The following is a 15,547-nucleotide window of genomic DNA, read 5'->3' as shown; positions in this document are numbered from 1 at the left end:
TGTGACATGTAGTAATTTCTGGCTGAACATGAGAGTAGCACGGTCATTTGGCCACCCCTGAATTGGAGAATGAGACTGTGTATAAGTACTGGGCTTGCTTTGCTCCACCTATCCTGGAGGAGCAGACCCTACGGGTTGGATCGAGACGTTATATACTTAGAGTAGGCCCATTAAAATCAATGGGTCTGTATTTAGTCATGACAAACTTAATTTCCATTGATCTCAATGGCTCTCCTCTAAATATGACTAAGTCTCGATAGAACCATATAACTCTGATCACAAGGTCCTGATGTGCAGCAGTTTCTCACAACATATGAGATTAACGGCAGAATATCCTATCTGATTTTTCTAGCCTTGTACCACAAAATTAGCTTGTAGATCAGTAGAGGGCAATCTCTGGCCCATGTTGGCACCCAATCTGGCCTGCAGAGGGTTGTCTGCCCTCACCGGGCCCGCTCCTTGCCTTTCCCGAGCCCCACCCCTTCCTAAGCCCCACACCTTGGGAGGAGAGGAATGCCCCTCAGAGGCTGAGCAGCACAAAGGTAAATCCCTTTCTTTTTTTTCTTTTTGGAATTATTTCATCAATGAACAATACAACCTTTTCTAGTAAGGCAATATCCCAAAGCTTTGGCTATTGGGTGATACAGAAATGAAATAAATAAATAACCAAATAAACCTGAAAACACAGCTGACACCAAGCATGAAATAACATACTGACAATGACCTGCATATAGTGATACAGATATACAGTCAGGGCCAGAAATATTGGAACAAGGATAACTGTTTTGGCAGTTGGCCTCTGTACACCACCACATTGAAGTTGAGAGGAAACACACCCAGATGGGAGCGAAGTCAGGACTTGCAGCTGTAATTCAAGGGGTTTCACAAAAGTGGGGCACTAACCATTCAGGAAGGACAGCCAGTGGCATACACACACACCCGTCGTTGGTGGCTCATACGTAATGGAACAAACCAACATCATTTCAAACTTAAGGGTCGCCTTTAATACCTGGATGAAAATCTTTGCAGTCAATGACTGCTGTCTGGAACCCATGGACATGACCAAATGCTGAGTGTCCTCCCTCGAGATGCTTTGCCAGGCCTTTACTGCTGCTGCCTTCGGCTGCTGCTTGTTTGTGGGACTTTCTGCCTTCAGTCTTGTCTTCAGGAAGTGAAAAGCATGCTCTATTGGGCTGAGATCAGGTGACTGACTTGGCCATTGAAGAACATCCCACTTCTTTGCCTGGAGAAACTCTTGGGGAGCTTTTGCTGTATGTTTTGGGTCATTATCCAACTGCAATATGAAGTGGCGTCCTATCAGTTTGGCAACATTCGGCTGAATCTGAGCAGAAAGTATAGCCCTATACACTTCAGAATTCATCCTGCTGCTTTGATCAGCAGTCAGGTCATCAATAAACACCAGTGACCCGGTTCCGTTGGCAGCCATACATGCCCATGCCATAACACTGCCTCCACCATGTTTGACAGATGATGTGGTATGCTTTGGATCATGAGCTGTTCCTTTCCTTCTCCATACATTTCTCTTCCCATCATTCTGGTACAAGTTAATCTTGGCTTCATCAGTCCAAAGAATCTTATTCCAGAACTGGGCAGGCTTTTTTAAGTGTTTGCTGGCAAAGGCTAATCTGGCCTTTCGGTTCTTGAGCATTAGCAGTGGTTTGCACCTTGTCGTGAAGCCTCTGTATTTACATTCATAAAGCCGTCTCTTGACTGTAGATGTTGACAATGACATGCCTACCTCCGCAAGAGCGTTCTTGACCTGGCTAGATGTTGTGAAAGGGTTCCTCTTCACCATGAGCAGAATTCTGCGGTCATCCACTTTAGTTGTCTTCCGTGGTCTTCCAGGCCTTTTGCTGTTGCTGAGCTTGCCAGTTAATTCCTTCTTTTTCAGGATGTTCCAAACTGTTGTGTTGGCCACTCCCACTGTTTTTGCTATGTCTCTGATGGGTTGATTTTGTTTCCTCAGCCTAATGATGGCCTCCTTTACTCTCATGGATACCTCTTTGGACCTCATGTTGGGAGTTCCAGTGAACAGCTACCAAATGCAAATGTAACACTCAGAACCACCTCCAGGCCTTTTATCTGCTTGATTGGTCATGGGGTACCCAGGAAACAGGCCACACCTGGCCATGCAGCTGCTTGTCAGCCATTTGTTCCATTACTTATGAGCCACCAAGGATGGGGGGGTGTATGCCACTGGCTGTCCTTCCTGAATGGTTAGTGCCCCACTTTTGTGAAACCCCTTGAATTACAGCTGCAAGTCCTGACTTCGCTCCCATCTGGGTGTGTTTCCTTTCAACTTCAATGTGGTTGTGTACAGAGGCCAACTGCCAAAACAGTTATCCTTGTTCCAATATTTCTGGCCCTGACTGTATAAAATAGTAGGGCTACACCTCCTCTTGAAGGTCTACCAATCTAGATTTAGTTAGGGAGCATTAATTTGGTCTTTCCAGATCTCTACAGATGTGACTGTGGAGGTGTCAACCCCCAATCGTTCTGGGTGGCTAAAGAAATCCAGAGTTGCCAGCATGTGTAAAACTAATTGTCAACTGCATTATTATGCATGGTGCTCAGTTCTTTGGTTAATTTTTCTAGTAAGGCAATATCCCAAAGTCTCCTTTCCCAGCTTTCAGTTGTTGGTCCACTTGTAGATTTCCAGACTAGCCCAATTTCCATTCTTGCTGCAGTCCAGAAGAATGTTAGTAAATCCTTATGCAGTAGATCAGGGGAGGCTGGTGGCTCAAATTCTGGGGGGGGGAATTCCATTCCACATTTTAGTTACAACCAGTCAGAAGTCTAGAGGAGCTATCCAAGGTGCTGGACCCATTTGGGGGATAGGGTTCTGCATCTTGGATAGCTCCTTTATACTTCTGGCTGGTTGTAATTAAAACCCAGAATGGAATCTCTGCCCCACTGAAATTGGAGCCACCAGCCTCTCCTGCAGTAGATGCCTGTTATCTCCCACAAAGAGGGTCAGATCAGAGATACACTGGGGATTCCCCCGTCCCACTCAGCTGGGGCTTGCAGGAGCTGGCTTTTGCAAGCACCAGCTGAGTTGCTTCCCGATCAGGAGGTAAGCGACGTGGGAAGGAGCAACCAACCAACTCTGAGGGGAAAAAAAGTGGGCAGGGTGGATGATGTCCTGGGAGGGGCTGGGACCCTGCACCTTGCTGTCATCTGGCCCCCCAGCTTGGTCCAGGGGCATAATCCACCCCCAAACCAAAAGTGGTTGCCCTCTCCTGTTGTAGATGATCCTGACAAACAGAGGACTCCTTGAAAGCTTCCATCATATTTTGCTGGGATTAGAGAGAAGTATGTGCTCTTTCATAGTCAATAACTTTCCTAATCCTGTATTCCAATAATGAACTCATTCTCCGAGTGTGGATCCTTAGGTAACCAAAACAGCACCCTTCCCCACACCGTTAATGTGGGAACCACAAATTTTGCAGAAGAATAAAAGACACACGCAAAAAAAACCTTTAGAAAAAAAAACTAAGGGAAGGGATGCAAAACAGCCCAAGGACGACTGAACATGCCCTGGGGCCACAGAATCCTGGCTCATATTTGAAGGGGGAGATTGAAAACTATGGGGGGGGGAGGGGAGGGGAGGGGAGGGGAGGGAATATTCTGGAAGAGGTATGGCTGGCTGGCTGACTGGCACCCTGAACAGGAGCAATCTGCAGTGCAACGTTTTGTCGCAGGTCCTCCTTATAATTCCTAACATGATTTTCCCTCTCTACACCCCCCCACTCCCCACCCCCACACTACAACACTATACATTTAGCTGACAATTCCAATAAGCTATTATGACTCAAAGGTGTTCCCCTGGCCAGACTTGGAAGTTCTAGCCAATTTTAAGTCCATCAACATGTATGTGAAAGTTAAGTTGTGTGTGTGAGCGCACATGCACACACATGTGGCAAAATGATATTGTTTCAGTTACATGGTCTTTTGAGCCTTCCCAGAGCGATTGCTTTGGGGTCAAGGGTCCAATCTTTGAGTAAACGTGGCACAATGTAAATACAATCATACCTGTTTTAACCCGGTATGCAATTCTCCCCTCTTCTACTTAAATGGTTAGACAGAGACTGTTGCTTGCTGGGAAGACTTTGTAAATCACTTCTCATCCTCTTTGGGCTTAATTGTTCTCTGGGTCTTTAAGCAAAGAGGCAAATCAGTGCTTGAAAAACAGGATTAGATCCCCAGACGCAAGTTGTTGTAGAGCTGAAAAGCCCCATTATTGCAAAATAAATAAATAAAACCCTCTCTAATAAATCTTCCCTTGGTTTTAAAAGGTTGCTTACTTGTTTAAATGGATTACAGCTCAATAGTTTTGTTCCCTAATGTTTTCCACCCCCTTCATTTTGCTGAGCTGTCAGCCATTGTCTTTGTTCATGGGTATCATAAGTTCAGGCATTGGTGCGGTTAGGTAAATTGGGGGCCTTTCTGCCCCTTCTGCTGAGCTGGGGCCTGGACCAAAGTCCTCCCTTGATGGCACTGCTGGGTTCCAAGCTTTGTAGATGCACATTATACTTCAGAGCAAAAGCAACGAGACCTTTGCAGTCCAGTGTGGTTCGTGCCATTTCATATACAGTCAGGGCCAGAAATATTGGAACAAGGATAACTGTTTTGGCAGTTGGCCTCTGTACACCACCACATTGAAGTTGAAAGGAAACACACCCAGATGGGAGTGAAGTCAGGACTTGCAGCTGTAATTCAAGGGGTTTCACAAAAGTGGGGCACTAACCATTCAGGAAGGACAGCCAGTGGCATACACACACCCCCATCATTGGTGGCTCATAAGTAATGGAACAAACCAACATCATTTCAAACTTAAGGGTCGCCTTTAATACCTGGATGAAAATCTTTGCAGTCAATGACTGCAGTCCGGAACCCATGGACATGACCAAATGCTGAGTGTCCTCCCTCGAGATGCTTTGCCAGGCCTTTACTGCTGCTGCCTTCGGCTGCTGCTTGTTTGTGGGACTTTCTGCCTTCAGTCTTGTCTTCAGGAAGTGAAAAGCATGCTCTATTGGGCTGAGATCAGGTGACTGACTTGGCCATTGAAGAACATCCCACTTCTTTGCCTGGAGAAACTCTTGGGGAGCTTTTGCTGTATGTTTTGGGTCATTATCCAACTGCAATATGAAGTGGCGTCCTATCAGTTTGGCAGCATTTGGCTGAATCTGAGCAGAAAGTATAGCCCTATACACTTCAGAATTCATCCTGCTGCTTTGATCAGCAGTCAGGTCATCAATAAACACCAGTGACCCGGTTCCGTTGGCAGCCATACATGCCCATGCCATAACACTGCCTCCACCATGTTTGACAGATGATGTGGTATGCTTTGGATCATGAGCTGTTCCTTTCCTTCTCCATACATTTCTCTTCCCATCATTCTGGTACAAGTTAATCTTGGCTTCATCAGTCCAAAGAATCTTATTCCAGAACTGGGCAGGCTTTTTTAAGTGTTTGCTGGCAAAGGCTAATCTGGCCTTTCGGTTCTTGAGCATTAGCAGTGGTTTGCACCTTGTCGTGAAGCCTCTGTATTTACATTCATAAAGCCGTCTCTTGACTGTAGATGTTGACAATGACATGCCTACCTCCGCAAGAGCGTTCTTGACCTGGCTAGATGTTGTGAAAGGGTTCCTCTTCACCATGAGCAGAATTCTGCGGTCATCCACTTTAGTTGTCTTCCGTGGTCTTCCAGGCCTTTTGCTGTTGCTGAGCTTGCCAGTTAATTCCTTCTTTTTCAGGATGTTCCAAACTGTTGTGTTGGCCACTCCCACTGTTTTTGCTATGTCTCTGATGGGTTGATTTTGTTTCCTCAGCCTAATGATGGCCTCCTTTACTCTCATGGACACCTCTTTGGACCTCATGTTGGGAGTTCCAGTGAACAGCTTCCAAATGCAAATGTAACACTCAGAACCACCTCCAGGCCTTTTATCTGCTTGATTGGTCATGGGGTACCCAGGAAACAGGCCACTGGCTGTGCCTACTTTTGTCAAACCCCTTGAATTGCAGCTGCAAGTCCTGACTTTGCTCCCATCTGGGTGTGTTTCCTTTCAACTTCAATGTGGTGGTGCACGGAGGCCAACTGCCAAAACAGTTATCCTTGTTCCCATATTTCTGGCCCTGACTGTACTTGAGCTGTTCCTATCTGGGTAGGCATGGTCGGGCACCTGCTGAGGGCCCAAGCTCAAGAATGGGCCCAGTGAAAACAGTCCCCTGGAATTGCTCCTCCTCTTCACCATTGGAACCTGCGTTCACCTGCCTCTCTTCCTGGCTCAGACAAGGGTGGCGCTGAGAAGGAGGTGCAACAGATGCCGCTGCCCACTTGCTCACTGGATCTCCGCCTGGCAAGCAAGCAAGTACTACCAAGGATGAGAAAGAGGATGAGGGGCAATAGAAGCTGGTGACAATAGCTGTGGGACTCACTGAGGGAGGGGGCCAATTGCCCAAGGGCCCTCAAAAACCTGGAGCCCACACTGGTTCCTATATACCAGGCACAGTCCCCATATTCTTCTGATACCTGTCCTTGGCAAACCTCTACCCCTATTTTATCTTCTGGGGAAGAGTTTGGAAATGCCTTTTTAAAAATGTCATTGTCAGTGGTGTAGTGGTAAATTCTGAAGTGCAGCAGCTTGTCATGACTGTTGTCAGCGGCACTTCTGAGCGCAGAGTGGGAGAGCAGTTCAGAGTCTGAAGAGGAGCTGCCAGACATGGGGGAGGAATGTTCCCAGGCTATTCCAGAGATGGCGAGGCTGGCTCCTCAGGTTTCAAAGGTGCAGCTGGAGGAAGGTCCCTCTTCATGCCCCCAGCCCCCCGTTAGAGATATTGATCAGGAAGAGGCGGTGTCTGGCGAATCTGAATTAATAGATGCAAGGCGCAGATGCAGAGCCAAGAGGGAGATGGCCAGGGCAGGAGGTCTACCCGATTGGCCCTGCGTGAACAGCAGTGCTTAGAAGCCTCATGAGAGAGAGAGAGACCTCCCCCCACCCCTTAAGTTAGGCAGTGAGCCCTTCCTTTCAAACAGTGGGCAACTTTTGCAGCTACCTTTTGAACTCCCTGAAGGCATTTCCTTACAGACTGAGAGTCACTGAGAATTTGCATCTGTATGAACCTTTGTGGTAATGGAATTAAAAGTTGTGGATTGAAGCCTCTTGTCTGAGTTTGATTCGGCATTTGAAGATCAGTGGGGGCAAAGGGAAACCTGACAACTGTACACACACACACACACACACACACACACACACACACCAAAAAGCAGCATTGCATATTACTCAGCTTATTAGGGTCAGCATGATTGCAATCTTGTGCATAGTTACCTGAGAGTTCAATGGAGCTGACTTCTGGCTGCATAGGCTCAACACACTGGGCTGGATCCAGGCTTTGTCATACTTAGAGGAGATCCATTGAAATCATTGGTACTGAAGTAGTCATGAGTAATTTAAAAATCCCACTGATTTCAGTAGATCTACGACAAAGCCTGAATCCAACCCATTGAGTTTGATTAAAAGATCTTCAACCAGCTCCAATGCAACATTTGAGGTTTTAATTTAAAAAGATGAACAATCTTGAAGAGAAGTGTTAGCATTTAAACTTCTAGTATGAAGAAGGTACTTCCACCAAAGAAAAAGAAAGAAGTACCCAGCCCAGTGGATGTCAGTGGGATGGTGAAGCCACTTCATGTTTAGTCAAAACTCTAAAGGAGCTATCCAAGGTGCTAAGCACCACCAGCCTCCACTGACCCAGCCTCTGCCTGATTATTTTCCTCACTCTCTGGCTTCATCTGCACTATCTCCCACAAGCAGTAGTAAAACTTGAAAGCCTCATTATTACTTCACTCACTTGCCAGAACATGGAAAGTCCATTGATTACCATGGCACTCTGGCAAATGGTATTATCACTCCTGCTCTGAAGAAGAAGAAAGTCCCAGAACGGCGCTCTCCCACGTTTCCCCTGCACTACGCCAGTAGTTACTGCCATTCTTCAGGTTTCTGTCTGAGGTCTCTAGAATTTAAATCAGAGTGGGAGATTTAAAAGACATAAGGAAGGAATGAAGAAGAAAGAAAGAGAAAGGGAAAGTTCCATCTACTTCAACATCCTGTTTCCTTCAGTGGTCAACCACATACCTCTGGCAGGGCCCCAAGCAAGGCAGGAAGGCAACAGTGCTCTCTCTCTCGCTCGCTTTCGTCATTGTAGCCCATTGCACAGCAACAAAGTGTGGTGCAATGATGAGAGCATCAGATTCGGACTGGGGAGGCCCGGGCTTAAACTCCCTCTCAGCCATGAGGCTCACTGGGTGACCCTGGGCCAGCCATAGGATCATTAGGGATGGGTGGACTCCCTACCTGCTGGTCCATGGGGAATCTGGCCGCAGGGGGGAGGCGATCTGTTCCTTCCCCCGGAATCCTCTTTGGCTGGCTCAGCTCCATGGAGATTCTGCGGAACCGCCAGCCAGCTCCAAAGCGCCAGCGATATGACTGCCATGCCATATCGCTGGCTGAAGGGGACTGACTGCAGACGCAAATGGCATCCTTAATGCCATTTGCATCCACAGTCAGTCCCCTTCAGCCAGTGATACAGCATGGCGGCCGCATCGCTGGCAATCCAGAGCTGGAAGATCCGGCCGAAGAGGATTCTGCAGAGAGGCGGAGGTAAGTGTTCTGTTCCACCACAGACTCCAGAGGGCTGGATTCTTTAGAATCCAGCCTCATTGGAGTCTTTGGCAGTCGGAATTCTCTGCCATCCCTAAGGATCATAGAGTTGAAAGCGGTCGTCATCATTTCTCAGCCTAATCCACCTCACAGGGTTGTAGTGAGAATAAAATGGGGGAGATCATGTACACCGCCTTGAGCTCCCTAGAAGAAAATTGGGTTAGAAATGAACTCGATAAAGAGAGGCACTGCTGCAAGCAGCCATTGATAGCCTTAGGGTGAAATCCTATGCATGTTTAGACAGACAAAAGTCCTACAACTCCCAGCATGCCCCATGCTGGGAGTTGTAGGACTTTTGTCTTTCTAAATGTTCATAGGATTGCAGCCTCAGCCTCCATAACTTTGTCCAATCCTCTTTTAAAGCCATCATGGCCCCATCTTGTGCTGGCGAATTCCATACATGAATAGCGCATTATGTGAAGACGCACTTTCTTTTCTCTGTCCTGCCAGTCAGTTTTGTTAGATGGCTCTGAGTTCTGGTATTATGAAAGAGGGAGCAAAACGTCTCTCTATCCATTTTTACCCATCATGCATAATTTTATACACCTCTGTCATACCCTCATCCTTTCTTACCATTTTTCTAAATTAAAAATCCCCAACCATTGTCACCTTTCCTTATAAGGACATTGCTCTGGCCCCTTAAGAATTTTGGTTGCTATTTTCTACACCTTTTCCAGCTCTACAATGTCGTGTTTGAGATACAGTGGGTAAAATCCAACATATGTCCTACTTAGAGTAGACCCACTGAAATAAATAGGACTTAAGGTAGTCATGACTAACTTAAGTCTCATTCATTTCAATGGGCCCACTCTAAGTAGGACTTATATTGGATTTTACCCAGTATTTTTACGTGTGGCTGCACCATAGATTTAAATAAGGTTATTATGATACTGGCCATTTAATTTTCAGCCCCTTCCCTAATCATCCCTAGCATGGAATTTGCCTTTTACACAGCTGCCGCACGGTGGCCCAGCATTTTCATTCTCCACCATGATCCCCCAGATCAACTTGAGCTGTTGATAGCATGTTATAGGGAAGTTATTTTTCTAAAGTATCTTTAACCAAAAGAGAGAGAGAAAATGCTCTTGGCTTTTAAATCAGTACAGGACAGATTACAGCAGTGTAAATTTAACATTCAGTAGACAGACAAGAGTCTCCAGCAATGTATAGCGGTGCAAAGGAGCTTTGGAAGTGTTTCCATATGTATGTTACAAGCACATAAGAGTGCCCCTATATTTATCTGTGAAACGTTGGAAGGGTGTGCAATTTTCCATTGCAAGGGTGGGGGGCATGTGACAGCATTTCAGGGGATGGGAGAGGAAGGCAAGTGTGCAAACTGCCCCTGCAACAAAGTATTTTTCTGGGACTAACTAGTTTTGGGGTATTGGGAAGGTTACTATAGCTTCTCTTCTTGTGTGTGCTGTAGTCAAAGCCATTTACTGGGGAAAGGGGTGAACAAGGCTTTGGGCACCAAATTCTAGGGGCAGCAAATGACCCCCTGAAGATGGCAGTGGTGGTGGTGGCAAATGATCCCTGATGTCATGCCCTGCCTGGAGGAGGATTCGTCTGAGGAAGAAGAGGAGGAGAGCCAGCACAATGGGCTCCAGCCAGAGCTAAGCAAGGAACAGGAGGCCTTAGCTGACAGTCCTCCCCTGGAAACATTACAGGAGCAACCTGGCCCCTCTTGAACAGTTCCTGAATTCCCCCAAATGCTGGAAGCAGAGCCTGAGATAATCCATCTCTCTGAACTACATAGACTCAAACGTGAACAGCAAAAGAACAAAAGGAATCACACCATAGGGCCTCCCTTAAAAGCAACATGCTGACCTAATTAGCCAGCTGTGCTGATTAACCACCAGCTATAAATTAGCCCAGCTGACACCAGCTCTGTAGTGCAAACAATGGTACCTTAACCCTGGCATTGTATTTCAAGACACCAGAAGTGACAGGCTCCTAGACCCTCAGCTACCCACCTGCATCACACTTTTGAACAGCCACATGCATAGTAAAAGACAGAGGAAAGAAATGGTGGTTCAGCTATTAAATAAGGATGGCAAAATGATTTAAATATATATATATATATATATATATATATATATATATATATAAAATTTCTTAATCACCCATCTGGCCGGTCACCTGGCCACTCTGGGCGATGTACAGCAGTACAGTTTAAAACAGTAAAATTACACTTTAAAAATTATTTTAAAATACCCTAACCAACCCCAAATGCCTGCCTGAATAATCAAGATGGGTGGGAGCTTTTAAAAAAGGAAAATCTCAAGGCACAATTACAAACAATTCCAACAAGAAGAAAAGGTGGAAGACAACAGAAGAAGCCAATGTGGCTTCACAAAAAGCTCAGAGATGACTGAAAACAAAAAAGGACACATATAGGAAGTGGAAAGAAGGCCAAGCAACAAAGAAAGAGTACAGGCAGATAGCACAGAATTGCAGGGATGGTGTCAGGAAGGCTAAAGCTGAGAACGAGCTGAGGTTAGCGAGGGATGCCAAAAGCAACAAAAAGGCTTTCTTCAGCTATGTGCATAGTAAAAGACAGAGGAAAGAAATGGTGGTTCAGCTATAAATAAGGATGGCAAAATGATAACAGATGACAAAGAAAGGCAGAGGTGCACAAATCCTACTTTGGTTCAGTCTTCTCCCAAAAGAGGGTCTATGACCCCCCTGGCAAAGGCAAAGTACAGGCTGAAGGGGCAGGACTGCAGCTTGAGATAGATAGGCATATGGTCAAGGAACACCTAATTACTTTGAATGAGTTCAAATCTCCAGGGCCAGATGAACTGCATCCTAGAGTAATAAAGGAACTGGCAGAAGAACTCTCAGAACTGCTGTCTATTCTCTTTGAGAAATCATGGAGGACGGGGGAAGTGCCAGATGACTGGAGGAGGGCTAATGTTGTCCCTATCTTCAAAAGGGGTAAAAAGGAGGAAGCTGGGAACTACAGACCAGTCAGTCTGACATCAATCCCTGGGAAGATTCTGGAGCAGATGATAAAGCAATCCATCTGGAAGCACCTTGAAAACAATGCATTGATTACTTGAAGCCAACATGGATTTGTAAAAAACAAGTCCTGCCAGACAAATCTGATCTCATTTTTTGATCAAGTAACTTCCCTTGTGGACTTTGGGAATGCTGTAGACATCATATACCTCGATTTCAGAAAAGCTTTCAACAAAGCCCCCCATGATATCCTGATGAGCAAACTAGTTCAAAGTGGGCTAGATGAAACAATGATCCAGTAGATCCGCAGTTCGCTACAGAATCGGACTCAAAGAGTGCTTATCAATGGGATCTTCTCAAACTGGGGAGAGGGAATGAGTGGGGTACCACAGGGCTCAGTCCTGGGCCCAGTGCTCTTCAACATTTTTATGAATGACTTGGAGGAGGAGGTGCAGGGAATGCTGATCAAATTTGCAGATGACACAAAATTGGGCAGGATAGCTAATACTTTGGAAGACAGAAACAAAACTCAAAGTGATCTGGATAGACTGGAGCGCTGGGCAGAAAACAACAGAATGACTAATAGGGATAAATGCCAAGTTCTGCACCTAGGAAAAAGAAACCAATGCACAGTTACAAGATGGGGGAGACTTGGCTCAACAATATGACAAGCGAGGAGGATCTTGGAATTGTCGATCACAAGCTGAATATGAGCCAACAATGTGATGTGGCTGCAAAAAAGCCAAATGCTCTTTTGGGCTGCATTAATAGAAGCATAGCTTCCAAATCACATGAAGTACTAGTTCCCCTCTACTCAGCACTGGTTAGGCCTCATCTGGAGTACTTTCTCCAGTTCTGGGCACCACACTTTAAGAAGGATGCAGACAAACGGGAGAGGGTTCAGAGGAGGGCAACAAAGACGATCAGGGGACTGAAAACAAAGCCCTATGAAGAGAGACTGAAAGAACTGGGCATGTTTAGCCTTGAGAAGAGAAGACTGAGGGGAGATAGGATAGCGCTCTTCAAGTACTTGAAAAGTTGTCACAGAGAGGAAGGACAGGATCTCTTCTTGATCATCCCAGAGTGCAGGACACGGAATACTGGGCTCAAGTGACAGGAAGCCAGATTCCAGCTGAACATCAGGAAAAACTTCCTGACTGTTAGAGCAATACGACAATGGAACCAATTCCCTAGGGAGGTGGTGGGCTCTCCCACACTGGAGGCATTCAAGATGAAGCTGGAGAGCCATCGGTCAGGGATGCTCTGACTTGGATTCCTGCACTGAGCAGGGGGTTGGACTCGATGGCCTTGTAGGCCCCTTCCAACCCTACTATTCTATGATTCTATCATCCCCTGACCGGCCTTGACACTTGATAAAACTGACACTTGTGAACTAGCCTTTGGACTGCTTTGACCTCACCTCTGCCTGCGCCTGCAAAACCTCCTTGGAATTCCTGTGTGTGACCCTGGACTGAACTGGTTGCTGTCTTGGTGCTGCTCCTGGGACTATCTGCGCCTTGCCCAAGGCCCTTGCCAGCATTGAAACAGGACACCTGAAGGTGGTGGTGATGAATGACCCCCTGAAGATGGTGGTGGTAGCTGGGGTGGCAGCAGCAGCAGCACTCCAGGTCCTCCTAGCCGGTGCTGAAAGCCACACCCACAAAACCCTCTGCTGCTGGGAGGTCCATGCATGGAGTGGTAGGCCAGCTCTGAGAGGTTCTTCAAGTGAGGCATCAGCCTGCCCTGCACCCTGAAGAACTGCACTGGGTGCTCTCTTGCTGGACAATGCCTGGCACAGCTCTCTGGAGTGCCACCCACTCCATGCCTAACTCTGAGACCCCATCAGAGCTAGGCATGGGGCAGGGTAGGCCCCCTGGGAAGACTTGCCAGCTGCTTCCCTCCCTGCTGCAGCAAATTCTGTAGCAGAAAAGCACCCTGGAAGGCTGTTCAGAGAGCCTGCCTGGCGGCAGCAGCCCAAATACCTCAGTGTGAGGGGTCCTTCCTCATAGTGAGGCATTGAGGTGCTCTTGGAGATTGCCTTTGCTGTTGCAGGACTCTTCACAGCAGGAAGTGAGGCACTCAGTTGGCGGTGGCCAGGGCAGGGAAGCAGGAAGAGTGTGGGATGGTGGCGGCCACAGCAGATGGGGGGAAGGGAAAGAGAGGGAGAGGCGAGGAGGGAGAGGTGATGGCGGCAGCTAGGAGGGAGGTGGGTAGGAGGGAGGTGGGCAGAGGTAGTAGCTGGGGAAAAGGCGAGGAGGAGGAGGGTAGTGGTGATGGCAGTAGCGGTGTCACCAATACATAAGAGTGCTCCTATATTCATCTGTGAAATGTTGGGAGGGTGTGCAATTTTCCATTGTGTGGGGGCGGGGATGTGATGGCATTTCAAGCAATGGGAGAGGAAGGCAAACATGCCAACTGGCCCCTCAACAAGGTATTTTTCTGGGACTAACTAGTTTAGGGGTATTGTGAGGAAGGTTACTACAGCTTCTCCTCTTGTCCATGCTGTAGTCAGAGCCATTTATTGGGGAGGGGGGTGAACAAGGTCTTGGGCACCAAATTCTAGGGGTGCAGCCAGGTAAGCATGTGGGAGGGAAGGGAGAAAGATTTGGAGGCTCATGAGTGAATGGGAGGGGAAAGGAGGCCCTGGGGGGGGGTGAGGGAGGAGCAAAGGGCTTGGAGGCTGATGTAGGAGTTAGGGGCAGAGATCTGACCCCATCATGCTCCCAATGACATCAGTGGAAACACAATGGGGTCTAAATTGGGGGGTAGCTTAGTTTTCGAAGCTTGATTATGAGCCTAACTGGGAAAGGAGGTGGTTTTAATCAGTGTGGGGGGGGAATTATACCCCTTTATTATAGAGAAGGGGTGCAGAACCTCAGGCCAAATAGCCAAACCCAGCTCTCCTGGGGTCCTGCTCCGGCTCTCTGGGGCTCCCCAGATGGCCATGCCACTTTTCCTGGCCCCACCCCCTTTCACCCAACCTCCAATCATGTTGTAGTTTCTCGGCAGTTGTGCACTTTGCCCCCATTCTAAAAGATTGAAATGCCTAGTTACTAACAGGAAGAGCTTTAAGCTCAAATATGCTGTTTATTTGGGGGGCTTTTTGCCCCTGCCCCTTTTGCCTTCAGCCCCACCCACTACCAGAATGCAGCCCCCCAAAGCTTCTCCAAAACTGAATTCAGCCCTTAGGCTGAAAAATGTTCTACCTCCCCCTCCACTCTGTCTTTGTGTTCCAACCGTAGTCCTAAGAATGTGCAGTAGGTTTCTTTAGGCCCAACTTTGGTTGCTTCAGAAACATTCTCTGGTCAAATACTCTTTGCCAGGCCCAGGAATTCTCACATGTCTGGTTGCTCTTAAAACAAAGGACATCTCTGGGCATGCCATGTAACTTGGATTGTGGTTAGTCTGGCCTTGCCCAGAGAGAATGAGAGGAGAGAGAAAGAGAGAGATGGCTTCAGGCTCAAGTTACATACTCTTGGGAAGAATGCTGAAAGGAAAATATAATTACTTCTGAAAGAAACTGTTCTTTAGCACCAGTTCCATCAGGTTTAACAAATCCGGTGTAATTTATTCTGTTATTTATTTGGATTCCTCATGAGCCCCATCATTCCGAGGGCAAGGACGGAGTTGCTATCGTGAAACCAACGTTCTGATAAAAACTAGCACAAGAAAGAACATACGCAGTTCAGGGCTTATGAGAGTCATAGTCCAACATTATCTGGAGGAGCAGAGGTTGCCCAGTGTCAGGAGCGCCCTAGCTGCCTCTTGCAGTCCCCACCAATAGCCAACTCAGGACACAGACGACGAGGAATTCTTTCCAAGACTTTATTCCTTTATTACTTTAT

General features: G+C 47.1%; 1 protein-coding gene across 1 annotated transcript in view; it reads left to right on the top strand.

Moving 5' to 3' along the window:
* FAM76B (family with sequence similarity 76 member B) overlaps positions 1-15,547 on the top strand; it is an 87,356-nt gene that overhangs the window by 53,843 nt on the left and 17,966 nt on the right. The gene's annotated exons all lie outside the window — the stretch shown is intronic.

This window comes from Heloderma suspectum, chromosome 3 (assembly GCF_057233095.1).
Source record: "Heloderma suspectum isolate Gila_16-S chromosome 3, 16-S_ref, whole genome shotgun sequence".
NCBI lineage: Eukaryota > Metazoa > Chordata > Lepidosauria > Squamata > Helodermatidae > Heloderma > Heloderma suspectum.
The sequence above is the reverse complement of the archived record's forward strand: the minus strand, read 5'-3'. Positions and strand labels throughout refer to the sequence as shown.